The sequence below is a fragment of the Ostrea edulis genome, chromosome 4 (genome assembly GCF_947568905.1).
Source record: "Ostrea edulis chromosome 4, xbOstEdul1.1, whole genome shotgun sequence".
NCBI lineage: Eukaryota > Metazoa > Mollusca > Bivalvia > Ostreida > Ostreidae > Ostrea > Ostrea edulis.
Window position 1 is genome coordinate 42,664,335 of NC_079167.1, and position 22,023 is coordinate 42,686,357.

General features: G+C 35.6%; 1 pseudogene; it reads left to right on the forward strand.

Moving 5' to 3' along the window:
* Positions 1–20,618, forward strand: part of LOC125669475 (uncharacterized) — a 41,143-nt pseudogene extending 20,525 nt beyond the window's left edge.
* The last annotated feature ends 1,405 nt before the right edge of the window (positions 20,619–22,023 follow it).

Here is a 22,023-nt window from a genome sequence, read left to right on the forward strand (position 1 = left end):
TACTAAATGCATGCACAACATCAAATATTTGTTTGTTCATTAAATAATTGTAGTTATTACTACTATTTAATAGTATTTCAACAGATGTTAGCTTTACTTCGTATTGTACAAAATAAGGAAAATTTTATTGGATATGACAAATTTGGTTATAAGAAACTGTTTTTCGCTACAACTATGTTTTGCAGTGCCAAATTTGTTCCTCATGAACTGTTTTATGAAAATATATCTGGTTGATTCAGCCCATAGTCAGCGTGGCTTTGCCATTATTTATACTTGTGATGTAATTTATTCTTGCAGACTTATGATGTAGGCCATACTGGCAAAGCTACAGGAGTGATTTACACACCAGGAGCCATATTTTCTTGTTCCATGGACAATACAATCAAAGTCCTGGAACCCAGTCGTAACCCAGAGGCCATCACAACACTCACAAATCACTCTGCAGCTGTCACAAGGGTAAGAGACCAGCAAATTTCAGTCAACTTGTGCTGCAAAAATTCCTTATCCCCCCCCCTTAAGGCTTTTGTTAGGGCTGGAATTAGTTTATCTGTTAGTGGATAGATTTGTTTCCAGGTTATAAAGTGATTTCGAACTCCAAAGGTGGAGCAAATGGGGAAAAAATGGACTCTGATATTAGCAATCTGATGAAAATCATATAAGAAAATCTTAGTCTCTGTTCAGATGCGATTTCCCTTTTTACCTAGTCTCACAATACAAGCGTAACAACGGTCTTCCTAGCTCTATTTCCATTGTTTTCCTGACACTCAAGCCCTTTAGTGTGAAAGTGGTTTGTTTAATATGTCACCAAGGTACCTGTACTTTTTGTTGGTTTATATAGTGTTTGATCTATTTATAGCTATCCTATCAGAATGGAGTTCTAGCAAGTGCAGGAAGTGATGTCAGTGTGGGAGTCTGGATGCCGAAATGAACATGTCAGATGAAGAATGTTGAACTTTTGAACTACAATTTTTACTGAGCTTGATGGATGAAATAGCTGATTAATTCAACGACAATATTGGAAATATAGAGAGTCCACATTGAAATGTTTATTTTCTTATTTATTTTACATCTGTACAAAATGATTTAAATATTTAATTTCCTTTTTCTTATTTTTTAAATAATACTTTAATTATATGAATATTTTAATTTACAAAATATGTGATGATCTACACTTACACATTCACACAATATTATGTATTATTATATTAAAATTCTCATATTCAAACCATACTTTTTTTTTATATGTATGTAAAACCTATGACTCAGAAATGCACATCTGTATATATATGTGTATACTTTTAGATGTAGTAAATAAATAATGACAACCTTTGATCACAGTATGCGATGTTTTATAGATTTTACAGATACCGTCTACTCCGGATATATTGAAATTCAGTTTTTATTCAAAAACTTCAGCCTGACAAGAAAAAATATCTGCCGTGGACTTCAATTCGACATTAGATATATCTACGTTTTATCTATTAACAATGATAATTTTCATTAATATGTTGATTCGATATATCCCAGTGAACTAGAAATAAAAGACACCACAGAGTCATCCACTTCTGCTTCATACTCAGATATTTTATTGAAAGTAGATATTAACAGCAAACTCACAACTCAACTTTATGACTAACGGGATGATTTCAGTTTCTCCATCGTCAACTTCCCATATTTATGTAGCAATATTCCATTATCACCTGCATATGGTGTTTAATTATGTCTCTCAACTGATTCGATATGCAAGAGCTTGTTCTGCGTATGGTCAGTTTTTAAATCAAGGCAAGCTACTGACAAGTTGATGGTGCAGGGGTTTCAACAGTCTTGTTTAAAGTCAGCATTTTGCAACTTCTATGGTCGTTATAATGATCTAGTTTGCCAATACAACCTATCATTGGGTCAAATGCTGTCTGACGTGTTTCATACCGATTGTTAAGCCGTTCTGCAAGAGCTTGTTCTGCATATGGTCAGTTTTTAAATCAAGGCAAGCTACTGACAAGTTGATGGTGCAGGGGTTTCAACAGTCTTGTTTAAAGTCAGCATTTTGCAACTTCTATGGTCGTTATAATGATCTAGTTTGCCAATACAACCTATCATTGGGTCAAATGCTGTCTGACGTGTTTCATACCGATTGTTAAGCCGTTCTTGGCACACTGATTCTGATTACGGTTAACTCTGTTTACCTGATCGGAATATGAGGCTCACGGCGGGTGTAACCGATCGACAGGTGATGCTTACTCCTCCTAGGCACCTGATACCTCCTCTCATGTGTCCAGGGGTCACAACTCTCTATTTTGTATGACATTGATCACTGTTCATTATCTTTACCTTTCATTCAGGGGACTGACCTGAATTGTTTATTATAACCGATGTTAAACTCTTATTTAGTTTTACTTCAATGAAAGGCAAAGATAACGAACAGTGACCAATCTCATAATAATAATAATAGCCTTTATTTATCCAGGATAACACAAATTAGCATATAGCTAGTTTCCATTGTGGCCCTGCATTAAAACATATACACAAACATAAAATTAACATCTAAAATTAGTATCTAAACATGAATACGATATAAAAGGAAAAGGGGGGAAAATATAGCATTAGACACACCTAATTAGTGATAAAATTATTACCTAAATATGAATACATGACATAAAAGGAAAGAAGAAAAAATAGCATAAGACACACGCACGCACAGTGCCATATCACAACTACATTTGGCACACCTGAACAAACAGAGGAAAGCACGATGTTAAGTGCTACTTCTATGAAAATATTCCATCAAATACATAGCTTTAAAAATGCCAACCGAACCAGAGCTTCGAACATTTTGAGACAGTTTGTTCCAAAGGAATGCAGAAGAGTAGCTGTATGAACGTTTAAAATTTTCAGTTTTAGCTCTTGGTAAATATAATAAATTAGACATATAATCATTCGACCTGGTTTGGCGGCAACTCGCATCTCGGGTACCTGTAAAGTGCGAAACGAAATCTACCGAAACGAAACGAAATCTACCGAAACGAAACGAAATCCACCGAAACGAAACGAAATCTACCGAAACGAAACGAAACAGATTGTATAACCGAACTCTTTTAATTATGATAATTGAAAATGGTATCTAGTTACCACATATAAATAAAATTTGCCTCCCCTTTGATGTAGAATTTCGGCTTGACTGATACAAAGTTTTAAAAAATGGAAGGGGGGAGGGGGGAGTCAGCACAAAGTACATATCGGAAGTTGATTAAATACCATGTGTAATTAGTTTCGGATCCATAAATTTCAGAACAGAGGGTTACAATTTCAAAGGTCTGGGGAAACACACTAAACGAGGGATGGGGTCGCCGGCATTAAATCTGCCTTTGGGTATAGATATATTATTTGAAGAAGCTGGTGTCTGAGAAAGCTGAAAGCAGGAAGAACTCTTAACCCCTTATTTTATCTCTAACTGCTGAGGTGCGAGTGCTTTTAATAACGGAAAAACATTAAATATATGAATGCAATTCGGTAAAATATATATACATGTATTATTAAATATTATTATTGATATGTAGTGAGTCTAAAGAAAACTCTATACATTTAGGATGTTGCTAAGACGGGGAATTGAAAACGGGACGGAAAACAGAAATGTTTTATGCAATAATATCAGGAGGAGGTCAGCATTTTGTAAAATCGAAAGGCTTATGAACAAGGGAAGCAGAAATCACAAAGAGAACGGGAGGACATATTCAGAATCCACCATTTGATATACTACATACAAATACACAATATCCACATGTATACATAGATTTGTCTTTAGAGCAAAAAATAATGAAACATGTATTATGCCCAAAGGTGTATCCAACGCCGGCGACCCCACCCTCGTTTAGTGTGTTACCCCAAACCTCTGACCTATGAAACTGTAACCCTCCGTTCTGAAATTTATGGACCAAGACTAATTACACATGGTATTTAATCAACTTCGGATATGTACTTTGTGCTTACTCACCCCCCCCCCCTCCTTCCAACTTTTAAAACTTTTTATCAGTCAAGGCGAAATCCTACATCAAAGGGGAGGCGAATTTTATTTATAATAATAATAATAATAAGACCTTTATTTAACCAGGATTACATATTTAGCGATAACGCTAGTTTTCAATATGGTCCTGCATATAACATACATACAGACATATATTAGTAAAATAAACACAGATTAAAAGAAGTAGAATACATATAAACTTAAGAAATAATTATGAATGTAAGATAAATAGAATACAAAATGAAGCTTAAAAAGTATGGTGATAATCTCTAAGATAATTTCTCTTAAAACACGCAACACTCGTTGAGTTTCTTATGTTTTGACTCAAGGCATTCCACACTGTGCTCCCTGAAATGCTGAAAGATCTTCTGTAATATTCTGTTTTTGCCCTGGGTATATACAAAATATTTGAATAAGAATTTCTAGTTTGCCTCTGACTGACTTCTGATACATATTTAAAAACATTTAAATAATCTGGCATTAAACCATGTAAAACTTTATACACTAAAATGACTTTTCTATAGACAAAGTAATCTGATAGAGGCAACCAGTTAAGTTCTGTAAACATGACATTAGATGGTGTTTCAAAATTTCTGATGTTAAGAATTACCCTTGCAGCTCGATTTTGCAATATAAAAAGCTTATTCACATTTTCAGCATTTCTTGGATTGCTCCATATAGTACAACAATATGTAAAATGTGGAAAAATCATAGTATTAAAAATCTTCAGCAGCGCATCGTTTGACATAAAATATCTTATTCTTCTTAAAATGCCAATTCTCTTGGAAATCTTGTTCATAAGTGATTCTATATGACTTTTCCAGGACAAAGTTTCATCAATAATAATACCAAGTAATTTTGACTCCTGAACACATTCTATGACATGGTTATTTATCACTAAATTTAATTTTCGATACTTTGATAATTTTTGTGCCGATCCAATAAGCATACATTGAGTTTTAGACAGGTTTAAGCTTAATTTATTTTCCTTAATCCACATTATACTGCGCTGAAGATCTTCATACATCTTTGACTCAATATTTTCCACTGACTTATCTGTTACATCTTGTGAAGTATCATCTGCATACATATTTACATGAGAATGTTTCAGTGCTTGTGGATAGTCATTAATATACAGGATAAAACACAATGGGCCTAAAATAGAGCCTTGCGGAACTCCAATGGTTACATTTCTTTCCTCCGATAAATTGCCTTTCCAAATAACTCTCTGTGTACGATTTGTTAGATATGATTTAAACCATTCAAAAGTATCAAATGACTTGAGTTTGTGTAATAAAACCTTGTGATTTATAGTGTCAAATGCTTTCCGTAAGTCTATAAAAATTACACCAGTAAGTTTACCTTCATCAATATTTTTAAGCCATCTATCTACTAGAGAAATAAGAGTACTTTCACATGAGTGTTTTGGCCTAAAACCAGACTGACAATCTGTAATTAGAGAATTTACTGACAAATACTCATAAAATGAATTAAAAACATGCCTTTCTAAAATTTTGCTCACACAAGGTAAAATGGATACAGGCCGATAATTATTAACTAGACATTCATCCCCTGATTTAAAAAGTGGTACAACTCGTGCCTTTTTCCAGTCATCTGCACAAGTACATGAAGATATAGAATAGTTGAAAATATATGCAAGAATATCACATACACTGTTTGATGAAAGTTTTAGAAGTTTGACAGAGATACCATCCAAACCTGTTGCCTTTGATGCAGACATACATTTTATCTCATTTTCAATAAATTCTGCAGTTATACCTGGTATTGTATAAGAATTTTTAGGCATTTGTTCATCAACATTTATATGTGGTAACTTTCACAGGGGCCTAAGATACTGTTTTTAATTATTATAATTAAAAGAGTTCGGTTATACAATCTGTTTCGTTTCGTTTCGGTAGGTTTCGTTTCGGTGGGTTTCGTTTCGTTTCGGTAGATTTCGTTTCGTTTCGTTTCGCACTTTACAGGTACCCCTCACATCTCTTGTATATTTAAACACGTTTAGGTAATTTGGCATTTGATTATTTAAAACTTTGAACAGAAAGACAACCTTTCTAAACATAAAATAATCCTTAATTGGCATCCAGTTCAAACAAGAAAATAAAAAGCCAGAAGAGGTCCTGATATCTCGAATATTTAAAAGTATTCTTGCTGCCCTTTTTGCAGCTTGAAAATTTTTTCTAAATATAGTTGATTTTGTACGTTACACCAGACAGTACAGCAGTAAGTAAAATGTGGAAAAACAATACTATTAAAAACCTTGATAAGTGCATTTGATGGCATAAAATAACTCACTCTCTTAAGTACCGCAAGTTTTCTTATAATTTTCTTTGAAATAAACTCCACGTGTGCATCCCGTGATAAAGTATTATCTATATGAACACCTAATAGTTTAGCCATAACTCCTATAAACAATACAAAATAGAGTTGAGCAAACACCGACCACTGGATATACCTGAGGTGGGATCAGGTGCCTTGGAGGAATCCCCTGTCAATCAGTCACACCCGCTGTGAACCCTATATCTTGATAAGGTAAACGGAGTTATCCGTATTCAAAATCAGTCAATATAACAGATAATTCAATATACATATTTAGTGACTTCAGTATAACTTGTAGAAAAGGAGTAGAAGGTCTTCAATTGTGACGTTGAGAGTGCGCAAACACCCTGTCAACGTCAATGAACGCTTTTGAATGTCGGGTAAAATTTTACATACACGGTATACCGCGTAGTTACAAAACACAGAATTTCAGTTATTGTAATGTTCCTGTATTTTCCAACGAATGCAATCTAATCATCAAAACACCTATCAAAGGTTAATTAAATTGCAACTATACACGTTTTCTGGTGGGGGGGTTTTCTTTTCATTTTTTTGTTTTTGCCTATATGCTACAAGTCCATTTTTTAACTAATATATTAGGTCTATACTTACCCGAATAGTGCTGCACCAAGAGGAATATTCTCAGACGAAATAAGACTAAACTAAAACTCTTCTATTTAAAGGAACCGCCGTCTGTGACTATATATTGCAATTCCGTTTTATCCAATCATATTCCCCTAATTGAAAACTTGTTTTTCGGGGTACTTTCCAGTGGCGGATTTAAAGGGGGGCGCAGGCGCCCCCCCCCCCCCTAAAATTTTCAAATTTAAGGTAAATCGTGGTGTCTTGTTCAGAAAAATGTACTAAGCGATAAAAGAAGCAATAATATCTTACATACGTAGATATGAGAGAAAAGTCGATCTTTTAAGGGCAGCGAAATCTGTATATCATGTGTAACATATACGTATTTTCTGGTATGAAGTTCGTAGTAACATTTACAATACCGTACTAACCACGCCAGGTATTCGGGCACTAAAAACAGGATCAGACACTAAGAAAGATTTGGGATAAGTACATAATATTCACTCTCAGCGATGTTTAAAACAGAAATAAATTAAACAATCGTCTTAGCTGTAGGCCTAACCATTCTTTGTTCTAGCGATATCTTGAGTGTTATAAGTGGATAGATGTACACAGCCGTTTTATTTTCAGATGAATGAGAAAAATGTAAGCTTGCTTGAAGCCATGAATTGAAGAATTCAATTGTAGTGAATGATGACACCCCCCCCCCTTTCATATATTTAAGATATCGAAGACCGGGGGGAAATTGAGGCAGTTTTTGCTGATGGGAAAGTGAAATTTACGCCCCCCCCCCCCGCAACTTTTGTTTTGTTTTGCTTCTCAATAACTACACGAGTCAACTTCCTACATACTTCTACCCCCACCCCTGAAAAACGATGGGACGTGCCAGCATTAAATAAGATTTTCTATGAACAACTGCATAGGAGTGGAATATTCTCGAGCGGGATTTGACTCCAATTTTTTGGCACTCTGTTTTCCCAAAAAATAGCTCTAAAACTTCATTGATATTTCGGATTTCAAACATTTCGGTTGAGCATCACTGAAGAGACATTATTTGTCGAAATGCGCATCTGGTGCATCAAAATTGGTACCGTATAAGTTTAACAATATACAACCAACAACACTTTCATAAGGCCTACCTGTCTACATGCAATGTTTACGTAGGCCTAAATATAATAATATTCAAGCTAATACATCTATATTCAATAAATCGCATTTCAAAAAGAAGTATTGATATCGAAATGGATAGAATGTAAAAATTTCTGTCAAAATGATATGTAACTTTAGCAGAGTAAAGTGTTTAAGGAATGAAGCTAATTTTGACCTATGCTATACGATATAATGTAACTTGGTGCAGTTTACGCTTTATAATCCGCAAAGCGTAAGTACTACCATAATGATTATGATAAGCTTACACAACGTAATTATGAGAATGACGTCATAGATAGTTTTACGTCTGCAGGAAGCTGTAGGTCGGATAATACGAATTCGCATTGTTCAAGCAGAATTAACGTATGTACAAGATATTGGAAATTGGAAGAAAAGCTATCACAATGACTCGCTTAAAAATGTTTTCGGCAATTTATTCCAATCTGACTCGTCTGGGGATGAAGACCGCTTGACAGAGATTCATAGAAACATCTATGACAAACTGATGGCCACGGGTGGCCCCTATATCAAAAACTCACAGTCCTACAACACACCCGGCTGGGAAAGGAAACAAATAAATAAAATGTTTATTCGGTATATACATACATACATAGATACCAAGGATAACCCATGAAAGCTCGAAAGCTTATTTCCAATGGGGTCCTTTGTTGCACGGATGTTTGCGCTAGGGAGTAATTTAACAAGGTTGACAGAAATAGAAGAAGAATTCAAATCATACAACACACCTCGGGAAAATCTAGAAAACGCTGTAAGAAAACACAAGCAGTCAAAAGACAACATGAAAGCCCATTTAATCGAGTTGGAAAGAAAGCTTTCCAAAAGCAGCAAAAGACATTCTGCCAAGAGCGCGAACAAGTTAGATTCCTTGAACACAGAGATGTCTGATATCCGAAAACACATTGAAACAAATTCTGTAGCATGTGTTAAAGATCGGGCAAAGTTACAGTCTTTAATCAATAGTAAGAAGAAAACCCTTCAGATGATGTTTCAGGAGCTCAAGGAACTAGACAAAAGCAGATTTACTGTGCTTCCTAATCATGCTGATGTGATTTCACAGTTTGTGAAACATATCGTTCCGCTATATGACCTCATTCGTGAAAATACACATGAGACATCTGAATCCCTCCAAAACCAACAAGAGACTGATATTCTTGCAATTCACAATCAGAATTGGATTCAAACAGAAGAAAGGGCAAGATTCAAGAAGGCGGGGCTCGGTACGGGGATTGATGTGTTTTTGGTGAAAAACCCTTCCATACACTCAGAGAATGTTAAAGAGGAGGGAACAAGGACCAGGAAGAGACAAATGGTCCCACCACATCCTTCTACACCCCATCGGCAGCAAGATCCACCACAGAAAAATAGCACTCACAGTACCCAAAACACGACAGCCGCTTCTCCCAATTATGATGCAGTTCTGAGAGGCTCACTAATGATGAAATTTCCCTCGCCATTAGTGACTGAATATCATGAGGATGATGTAGAAACAATAAAACTATACCAGAAGAATCCTCTTGTCGTCTGCCAAATCCATTCCCCGTCAAGGAATTTTGTGTTGCACTAAGGCCGAAACATGTAAGACGATTAAAGACGACGATCCCTGCAGAAAAGCGGAAGGAGATTATTATAGGATTAAACATTCTTTTTGAAGAATTTATCGATGTGTAAACTCCGGACATTTTACTCACAAACTGAATAAAAGTGCGAAGCACATTTATGTTAAGTTTGTGAATAAAATGTCTGGAATTTACACATCGATAAATTCTTCAAAAAGAATGTTTGATTTTTATAATTCCAATTCGTTCACTTTATCAACAATTGCAAAAATTTGAATAGTTTCCCTGCACTATGTTATTTGTTTTCAGGCGTGTATGAATACATCGCGTTTTCGGATTTATTGATGTGTAAACTCTTGTTCAGCTTTATTTTTGTCCAATCAAAACAATTGTAATAAATTATATTGGAATTATATAGAGATGAACGACGATATTGGTGCAATGCGTAACATCGGAGTTATTGCTACGACGCGTTATAAAGCTCGAAGTAGCAAAGAACTTGATCTTAAGAAAGGACAACTTATAAAACAGATAATGGGAGATACCGAGGAAGCATTGATGCGGAGAAATAGACTCAAGGAAACGATATAGGTGGTACCCCAACAGTGTCGTATCTCTCAAATAAAACTGACACTGTTAGAATTCATAAAAAGGGTACATTGTATCTAAAATATAATATTAAATGAAAAAATAAAGTTTTTCAGCATTGAAAGTTGTTGTTACATGTTATTACTTTATGTAATACCCTTTTAAAAGTACATTGAAACACGGGGACTTGATCCCGTAAAAAAATAGTAAACAAAACTAGTATCCTTTTCACAATTGTTTTTAAACGGGGGCTAGTCCCAGTGGTTGGAAGAGAAAAAAGTACTCACGGCGAGAAACCCTATAGGAGTGGGAGGGGAAGGTCATATATATTTGATTAATGGCGTATAGGTGAGTACAAAAACCTATTAAAAGCATTAAAAAACAAAAGACATTTACGAGAAAGGTGTAATAATGCCAAAAAAGGTTTTTCTAGAAAGAAATGTCGTTTTCTAACCCTTAATTGGCCCCCTAGAGTGTAAAAGAAAATTCTGAACCCAATTTAATTAAAATCAGACTTCTTAGATCCGCGCCGTAAACCCTGCGTATTGTAGCGATTGTGAGCGTATTCTACAATCTGATTTTAATTAGATTGTTCTGAAACCTAATTGCACATCTACGGATACCACCAATCATCTTCAAAAAAATTATTTGCAAATAATTTGGCAATTTCCGTACACCAAATTCCCAATTTGACATCGTAAATTCACCCCTTGGTGATCGTTTTAAAACATATTTAGTAAGACACTTGAAGAAAAACTAACGTATAACGATAAATCAGCAAATATCAATATCGGACATCGCGGGACATATATATGCCCCGGACTACATTTTACATCCACCCAGTCGATAGACAACACTGATATGAAATCCCTTTTAATCGAGTGGGAAAGAAAGCTTTGGGCCAATTCCTCAGGTTAATTGTCTGGGGTGGACCTTTTTTGGGAAAAATTCTGGATCTGCACATGAAACAAATACTTCAACATAATCAGGGAGATGGACAAGCCATGTAGCATTAAATTTCAAATATTGTACAAGGGAGGTCAAATTGGATCAAAATTGCAATATATCATGTTCTTTGAATAAAATTTACTTTACTTCATCTCAAGTGACCAATAAAGAAGCTACACAGCAAGATTAAGCTTGATATGAGAAAAAAATTAACAGAAACCTCAAACAGACGGGCGTACAGACATCGCTGTATCAGAATACCTCCCGGGCGCTGCGAATAAAATCCGTGAATGCGGTAACGCAAATTTCTTTTTGAGTACATTACAAAGGGGCATCACTCTATTTTCAACACGTGTTTTTTTATGATTGAATGTCAGTTGTGTACGATAAACTTACCGTATGTTATGTAAATATAGCGGAAGAGCTTGTGGTGTGAAATATTTTCATTATTCAGTATAAAGCTTATGATGACAGCCCCGATTATAACTCAGGTAATTCTTGCATTAAAATATTTGCCGGCTTTCAGAATTCTGCACTGTATGTTTCATACTCATGTTGACATCTATCTAGGCGATGTTTACAATTTTAAAACAGACTAAATTTTGACACGTGTTTTTATTTTATTTTTTTTTGTGTTTATCATGTAGATACATACGTCCATTTTATTCACTTTTTATTCTTTGTCCTGTTTCTTTTTGTTTCTTTCATTGGTTTTTTGTTTCTTTTCTTTCTTTTTTTTTTTTTTTAGTATTTGCCCAATTTTCAAAACATATGACATTTTGTGGATTGACACAGTATTGTGTTCAGTGATGCGTCAGGAAAATGTTAAATCAAATAAAATGCATGCATGCACCATATAGGCCTAACACAAACAACCCTTTATATCTAGATACATTCCTTAAAATTGAATTAAATATACTGACATGGCAGTGCAGGCTTCCATTACATGTCCTTAATGTGAATTCAAAGTCAATCATGAATTTTCTATTGAAAGACAGCAAAAGAAGTCCAGGCCTGGAGGTTATAAACTTTTACCGTACTCTAACTCAAACTCATGCAGCCATGTAAAAGGAAGGGAGAAAATGCAACAGACCAGACCAGGATTCGAACCCGGGCCCCCTGAATCTCTAATCAGGTGCTCTACCAACTGAGCTATCTGGCCACTTGCGATCAAACCCGGCCTGACGCTATAAGTACAACTCTGAGCAAGTTCCAAAGCATCCATCAATATATGAACATGTACTCCATTTGAGTATGAGAATGATTTTATAAAAGTTCATAACCTTCACTTTTAAGTATGAGTACGATTTAGAGCATGGGGTTTGAGTATGAAATGTGCTCAAAAAAGATTTTTCTTTTTTCAAAAAGGCCTGGCCTAGAGGTTATAAAACTTTTTTGAGCATGTTTTCAACTCAAACTCTGTGCTCTAAATCATACTCATACTCAAAAGTGAAGTAATAAAATATTAAATTATTCTCACACTCAAATGGAGTGCATGGTCAAGAATTTCGAGTATGTTTCAAAGATGGCTCAGGTTTGTAGTCAAACAAACATGACTGAGTTGAATACAGTAAAAGTTTTATAACTCCAGGCCCTGATCCATTAAAGAGTGAAGATTTGTATGGTTTAACCCAGCCCAGTTAAGGGTCTTTGCTCATCTCAACGGCATGCCGTAAACATTACACTGGACTATATAGCACTATTTTGGTCTATAGACTAGAAGCTGTCTAAGGTGTGTGGGGAAATCAGGTCACCGTTTGAACTTGTGTTTGAGTGTAATGATGAAGTCAAACATATGCATGAGGGAACTATATTGGAAAAAATGCTTGAATATGCAGAAGAGATAGAAAGATAGTTTTTGATAATGATCATTATAGATATACTAAAGTAGATGAGTAACTCTATTAAGATTTAGCAACTAATACCTGCATAATTTGTTTTATTTGTCTTTTATTGTTACTTTTGGTCTTTAGGAATTCCTAGAAGTCATTAGGGACTAACTTTTCTGTAGATCATTTGTCTCGTTCTGTAGAAGTTATATTTGCCTACTGTGATATACCTCTTCACAAATTGTTTCTAATTATTGTAGTATGTTGATTGTCTTTCCATGAAATTGTTTCTAATTATTGTAGTGTGTTGATTGTCTTTCCATGAAATTGTTTCTAATTATTGTAGTGTGTTGATTGTCTTTCCATGAAGTTGAATTAAGTGGATTTTGTTTTGTTGACAGTTCTTTCCACCATTGAAAAATGACCTCATCTTAAGAGCTGCCCGAGGTGAAAGGACAGCGCGTACACCAGTCTGGTTGATGCGACAAGCAGGGACGATATCTGCCAGGTCAGTCACACACACACACACACCCCTGACTATCTCGTCACCAGTTGTATACCGGGTAACATTTGTAGAGTAAACCAGATGTGTTTTGTTAAACACACCCCCCCCCCCCCTCCGAGAGTGACCTGTCGAAGAGGAGCATTATGATGCATTAAAGTCCAAAATTACAGAAACAATTGACAAAGGAAAAGAAAAGAAAAACAATTGCACTGCATGATGAACAGAGAATTAGCCTTCAAATCTATCAATGCATAATAAACACACGAAACATATGTACATGTAGTACATGCATAGTAACTATGTTGCAGTAATCAACTATATTGTACATGTATCATATATTTCTATCATTTTGTTCAATATTTTCATTCCCTAACTTCTTTAGTTCAGAAGTTATTAGGTTGGTAAATTTTCCGACAGAGTGAGAGACAGAACAAAAACAGTATCCCTCCCCCCCCCCCCCCCCCCCCCCCCCCCCCCCCCCCCCCCCCCCCCCCCCCCCCCCCATCGATCTCAAATCTATTCTTATATATTAATAAAATATTGTATTATACTTATTACTTACTATATCAGTTAATTTACTTATTCATTGATTTACAGAATATGGAGAATTCAAAGCTAAAACATCATCTTCATTTTTCGATATGGTGAAAAACCCCGAGTCTGCATGTGAGATCACCCTACAGGTCTGTGTGTTAGTTTGTGTACAGTAAAATATGGTTATAGTGAACCTCCAGGGCTAGTAAAAGATAGTTATAGTGAACGTCCAGGGCTAGTAAAAGATAGTTATAGCGAACCTCCAGGGCTAGTAAAAGATAGTTATAGTGAACCTCCAGGGCTAGTAAAATATGGTTATAGTGAACCTCCAGGGCTAGTAAAAGATAGTTATAGTGAACGTCCAGGGCTAGTAAAAGATAGTTATAGTGAACCTCCAGGACTAGTAAAAGATAGTTATAGTGAACCTCCAGGGCTAGTAAAAGATAGTTATAGTGAACCTCCAGGGCTAGTAAAAAATAGTTATAATGAACCTCCAGGGCTAGTAAAAGATAGTTATAGTGAACCTCCAGGGCTAGTAAAAGATAGTTATAGCGAACGTCTAGGGCCGGCAAAAAATAGTCATAGCGAACGTCCAGGGCCAGCCAAATACAGTTTGTTATAACTAGTGTTGAATAATCAGAAAATATTTATAATGATAATCGGTCTTAATCGGAAAAACTGTATCAGTTAATGAACTATATAATCGGTATTTATATATAATTAATAAATGTTTATTATTTTTGAGGTTATTCTTTTTAGTTTTATGCCTGGGTATGTGCAACATACACACTTCTAGATATTAGCCTATTAGGTCTAATGAGGAATGAAATGTGTTTTCTCCAGCCACAAATCCAGATTGGCTTTTATTACTTTTAAGGCAAAAAATCCACGTGTCTGACTTGGGTTTCCCTGGGTTGGGATATATGTATATATATCAAGTTATCAACTAATCCGAGATTCCTCTGCCTTTTAATGTCGTTTTTATATTGAGACATGTGCAAGGGAGGTTCAGAGCAGACTCCATATTGAAAAATGGGAACTCAGCTAATGTTGCTGCTTTGCCTACTGTTTACAACTTTATTTCGCGGATCTAGATAGGATTCAGTTATCGGATAAGTATTCTTCAAGTTAATCATGACTACTTTGCCTACCGTTTACAACTTTATTTCACGGATCTAGATAGGATTCAGTTATCGGATAAGTATTCTTCAAGTTAATCATGACTACTTTGCCTACCGTTTACAACTTTATTTTGCAGATCTAGATTGGATTCTGTTATCGGATAAGTATTCTTCAAGTTAATCATGACTACTTTGCCTACCGTTTACAACTTTATTTCACGGATCTAGATAGGATTCAGTTATCGGATGAGTATTCTTCAAGTTAATCATGACTACGTTGACGCCGATTGGAATTTTGTGTATTTGTGTGCTGACGTCATGCGCAAAGAAATGAAATGGCAAAGAGGCGCCCTAAGTCAAATGATGCTTCATTTGTCAGTGTTAGCGCTTTTTACATGGCAATAGCATCGTATTAGTCATGCTTAACTTGTAAAATAATCCTCCGATAACTGAATCCTTGCACCTTGGAAAATAAACCCATGAAATAAAGCTGTAAAAGGTAGGCAAAACAGCGACAATAGCTGGTGTCGCTGAATTCCCACTTTTCAATATGGAGTCCACTCTGACTCTCCCCCGCACATGTCACGATATAAAAGCAGGGTTAACAGTCAGAAAAATCTCGGATTAGTTATCAACTAGTGTACGGGTGACAATCGATTATGAAATATAAAATCGATAATCGGAATCAAAGAGCCAAAAACGATCGACAATCGATTGTCGGCAACAATCCTTTCATCACTAGTTATAACCAAACTTTGTTATATCCAACAACAAAATTTATTCCCCTCTCCTAGGGAAATAGATATTACTTTATAATAAACATCAATTTGTTATAAGTGTGTTCATTATAAGCATGTTTTACTGTTTAGTCAAAATGTCTGTAGATTGTCAAAAATGTACCAGTATTCACAGGAAATGTTACCATTTCAGCCATTGAAGCGGTTTGACTTAGATGCAGCAATCATCTTCGCAGACATTTTAGTTATTCCTCAAGCCTTGGGTATTGGAATAGAAATTGAGGAAGGAAAGGTATACAGTCTTGTACATGGTTGGTATCGTATTGTAGGAAATTGTTTGTTTTCTGTAGTTTGATGAATTGTATCCTGTTTTATTACCAGGGAATGACTTTTGACTTTTTACTACAAACTCCTGAAGATCTGAAGAAATTGAACACAATTGTTGATGTTACCCAGGAACTTCATTATGTAATGGACGCCATCACTCTGACCAGACAGAGGCTGGAAGGAAAATGTCCTCTCATTGGTTTCGCTGGTGCTCCTGTAAGATATTTAAAGAAGTTCGTTTTATTCAAAATTAGTAGAGAGCTTGGTATCACCAGTTCTCGCTGAAGGACTGAAAGTTTCATTAGACATTATAGTAAGATTTATTTGTTGGTGTTAGGGGGTATTATAATGGGCTTCTTAAACTTGTTGTCATTGATGCGTGTATTTTTGATGGGTTGACTTTGGGGGGGGGGGGGGGGGGGGGGGGCATTAGGAATTACCCTGACTATCCATCCATCTGTCTATTTATGCCAATTATGACCCATTCATTTCTCCCTAACAAACATTAGGTGCTCACCTGAGAGTATGTCATGACCTTTACCCAAGGTGGTGTGGTTAAGTTCATTGGGTGAACAAGTTTAAATTTTATGTGTGTTGCATAACTTCAAATCTTTATAAAAAGGGATGCTAGATGTTCATATTTGACACAAAGGTTGCTGTGACCTGAAGGGATGCATTAACCTTGACCTATAGTCATTTCGATAAGGTGAAGGTCACTGAAAGAAAAAAAAGTTTAAATTCTTGTATTCATGATATCATTCCAGCAAAAATATCATTGAGATTTCAGACTTTGATTTAAGATAAAGTTGACCTGAGAAATCTACTTGCTAGGCAACGTTTTGAGTTTAGAAGTCTGCAAATCTAATTCCTATAATCAAAACGTTTAGGAGATTTCTCAGATACACTTTATTTTAAATCACTGTTTGATGTGGCAGTGTTATTGTACTTTTCTAATCCTGTATGTGAACAATTTTAGTGGACAATCATGAAGTATATGATTGATGGCAGTTCATCAGCCCCAGTACCCAAGGCCAGGAGATGGTTAGTACAATATCCTGATGCTAGTCACACACTACTGCAGCTACTTACAACCAAAACTATAGACTATCTAGTTGCTCAGGTCAAAGCCGGAGCACAGGTATGTGGAACCATAGTAACTGTAGAAAAGCCTGTTTTCTTTGTAAATTACACAAGTTCAATGAAATTCTAATTCTTGTACGTATTTATTATTTTCCTCATCATAGATGCTTCAGGTGTTTGACAGTAATGCTGGGGAGCTTGGTCCTGGATTGTTCAATAAATTTGGGCTTCCTTATCTTCGGAAAATAGCATATGGAGTTAAGGAGAGGTTAACAGAACAAAACATAGAGCATGTTCCCATGGTAAGAGGTTTTGAAATGTTTCTGTGGAAGTGATGTTACAATAAAAGGAAAATTACACAAATAAATACCCACACGAGTAAATTCATCGTCGGATACCCACAGCTGATCTCATCTTCTATCACGGCTGATCTCGTCTTCTACTCGTGATGAGTATTCTACTCGTGATGAGTAGAAGATGAGATCAGCCGTGGGTATCTGACGATGAAGTAAATTTCAGGTACTGTAAAACAATTTTTATTCACATGCGAGAAATATTTGTGAGGTTTGAGAACCTCGTTGTCATGAATACTTCTCATCATGAACCAGTCCTTGAATGTTCCTTATATTTGTTTAGAGTTTCTTGTTTATGCAAATTAGTCACCGCGAATCAATTGATCGGTTTATTGTATTCATTATTGTGTATATAAAAGACTTGTAACCACCGTAGACTCACAAACTTCTCCTGTACGAAAAATTTTTACGTTTCAGTAGTTGTATAAAAAGAAGTAGAGAAAGTGATTCTTGGTGTCTTTTGAGTCAAAATATATAGATGATCCTGCACTGATTATTTTAAACAAGTCTTGACAAATGATGCCTTTTTCAAATATGAAAGAATATTGTTTGTGCAATTAATCAAGAGCGGTGTCCTTCTTGCTGTACTACATTATACTGTATGCATTTTTACAGGTAGTTTTTGCCAAAGATGTTCACTTTGCCTTGGAGGACTTGTCCAACAGTGGTTATGAGGTGGTCAGCATTGACTGGACCCTAAAACCTACACATGCAAGGTTATATTCTTTAGTTCGTTATTTATTGTTGGTATGGAGTTATTGCTCAACAGACAGTAAAACATGCTACATGGGGGGGGGGGGGGGGGGGGGGGAGGTGTTGATGGGATGATATGTTCTCATCTTTCACATGTAACATGGAATGGGAGAAAATGAGAATATTTTGTTGAGTATGCTTCGGTGTGTTTATTTTCTTGTCACTTTCAGTCGTCTTTTATCTTGTGGGGATCTAGTTAGAATAGGAGAGAGACGTTATACAATTAATCGAATCAATTCAGTCATCTTCTGATTGTTGTGGTTAAACAGTGACACTTTCTCAGGTTTCAATTTAGTATTTTTTTCTACTTGACAGACGATTGGTTGGAAGTCAGGTGACACTGCAGGGGAACCTGGATCCATGTATGCTGTATTCTACTCGGGTAAGGTTACGTAATTCTCCCGATCGTGTGTACATATCAGATTACGTAATTCTCCCGACCATGTGTACATATCAGATTCCGTAATTCTCCCGACCATGTGTAGATCTCAGATTACGTAATACTCCCGATCATGTGTACATATCAGATTACGTAATTCTCCCGATCATGTGTACATCTCAGATTATGTAATACTCCTGATCATGACATTTATTCCCATTATGAGAAGAAAATAATCAAAAAATTATTGACACAAAAAGTTTGCTTATAATGAACTGTTTTTCACTGGCCCTGGAGATTTGCTATAGCCATGGTTTACTGTACATGTATTTAGAATTTTATTAACTTGCACACAAAACCAACATGGCAGAGAGAGAGAGAGAGAGTACAAAGAGAGAGAGAGAGAGAGAGAGTACAAAGAGAGAGAGAGAGCACAGAGATAAGTTTTGTGGATGTGTTCGTTTGTCAGAAGTCGGACAGTACAGACTCCACTGACTTCTGATGTATGAGAATTAACATTATCATGATGTAGCTCACCTGAGACAAAGGTTTTCTGATAAAAGTTTGTCTGGTCTCCATTTGTCACTTGTTTGTGACATTTTTAAAGTATTCAAATGAAGAGCTATGCTTCCCAAGGGGAGATAATACTGTACACAGCTTTAGAGTACGGTTTCTTTGTGTTTGTATCTGTTCAATATAAATGTTACGGGATATGTATATTTACTTTAATTTCATGGTATTGACCTATAATTTTTTATTATTTTTTGTTTTGTCTAGAACCATTAGCCTTGAAGTTAGAAAATTTTATATCATGATGCAATCATAAATTCTTCATATAGTATGGATTTAAATTTTATCAAAATTATAATGCCTAGACATGAGATGGCCGTATTAGAGGTGCCGATCTTTACCTGTTAAAGTATTGGGAAGGTGGTATGTAAGCCCTGTGTACCAGGATGTGAATTATTTTAGCTCCCAAGGTAAAACAATTACTGTAAACCAACTATTATTTGTGTTTGTAGAACCTCATTGTTGTAAACCAGTCCTTTACTGTGTCCCGTATTTGTTTAGAATTATCTCCCTTGTGAAAAGTCACCGCAAGCAGTTTAGCACTGTTAAATCGTGACATAAAATTGTCACAAATAAAAGTCGATTTACAGTCAATGGTCACACCATACTAAATATCTCTTATATATTTTAGGAAGAGCTTAAACATGCTGTCAAAGATATGGTAACAAAGTTTGGGACCCAGCGGTATATTGCTAACCTTGGTCATGGTGTAATCAGGGACGTCGACCCGGAGAGTGTTCGAACATTTATAGACTCGGTTCATATTTACTCCGAGGAAATTAATGCGAATGCATAGCATATTGTCGTATGTGCGCCATTTTTTCCATCCAAAGAACGATCCATCTCAATTAAATTGTTTAGAAAGAAATAAAACTTTGTACATGTATTATAATTTATAAAATTTGTTATCAAATTGTTGATTTCAATTTGCTTGCTTTCATTTCTAACTCACATGAATTATAGGCTGGTTGCGAGTCCAAGAAGTCTACTCTTAATTAAACAGAGTATTATTAATTGAATTAGATTGTTCACATTATTTGCTGTCACAATGAAAACAGGTCTACAGCACTGCGGCAGAAAAAAATTTAAAAAGTCATATTTTGTCGTTTATCTTCACGTAAGCTAGAATGTATGATATCTTAAGCTGCATATGTAAAAATCTGCTTGTTGAATGGTTAGTTTTTAAAAGTCTCTAATTTTCTATGTATAATAAAATATACACTACAGTAAATTTGATTGATTGATTGATTGATTTGCTGTTTTCCGCCACACTCAACAATTTTTATACGCCCATCTTTAGACGGGGCGTATTATGGTACAGCGATGTCCGTCCGTTCGGGGTTTACTCTTTATAATTTCATTTCCCTTTCACATATCATGCTGAAACTTGCTGTGTAGCTTCTTTGTGGGTCACTCTGGATCATACTGCAATTTTGATCCATTTCGACCTTTTTTCCAGGAGTTTTGCCCCTTTATTTGGAAATAATTATTATATGGAGGGTACATAATTTGTCCACCTTACTCCTCCCACAGTTTTCAAGTGAGAGCCTTTTTATTTTGTGGAGTGTTTGTATGGGTACTGAAGATGTGCATGTGGGATGGATTTTGATTTTCTGCAATTTTTGAGAAAATTACAGGTTGTTGAACTTAGTCTATTTAGAAATTAATATTCTATGAAGGGTACATAATTTGTCTGCCCAACTCCTCCCACAGTTTTCAAGTGAGGACCTTCTTATTTTGTGGAGTGTTTGTATAGGTACTGAAGATGTGCATCTGGTGAAGGATTTTGATTTACTTCCATTTTTGAAAAAATTACAGGTTGAACTTAGTCCATTTTGAGGAAATCTCAATTTTTAAGCTAAGACCCTTTGTTGATATGAAAGTTTGTCAAAGCCTCATGATGGCTGATACTACCTGTAGCAAAGTTATACAAATTATAGCACAAGAAAAACACCCTATGTAAGCATTTCACGGGTGTATTATGTACCGTTTGCGGTACTCTTGTTCAGTTATCTGGTGGTGCCCAGTTTTTATTGGTGGAAGAGAGAACCCAGATACACTGTACCTGGGAAGTGACCACCGACCATCCGAAAGTAAACTAGAAAACTTCCTCACTTACCAGCGCGAGCGGGATTCGAACCCACGCCGACCAGTAAATTTGATACAGGTACTATGATCGCTCTCCCTCTAATATGCTTAGAGAGAATAAAAATGTTGTATTTAAGGTGGCTCACTACACCCAGAAATAGTTTCTCAAATCAGTACGAATTGATTTAATTATAATAGATAAGATAATATACAATAAGTATATATGCCAAAAAACTTACATATTTGAATAAAAAAAAATTATTTCAACACATATGAATAAAAGACTTTGGGGGATTTGAACTCGAGATCTGCAGTTCACCAGCCCAATGCTTTAACCACTGAGCTACAATGATAGACAAACAAATCGATCGATACAAATATTTTCAAAAAACATTTAAATCGCCATCTTGTGAGGTGGTGTCAGAGTATAAGCTTTAGTGTAGTGAGCTACCTTAAACGACTTGGCAAAAGTGGAAGAGGATTGTTTTGTGTGAAACAAGGAAAAGAAATGTGGACCTCTGCAAATCTTGGAATGTTAAAAATTTTTT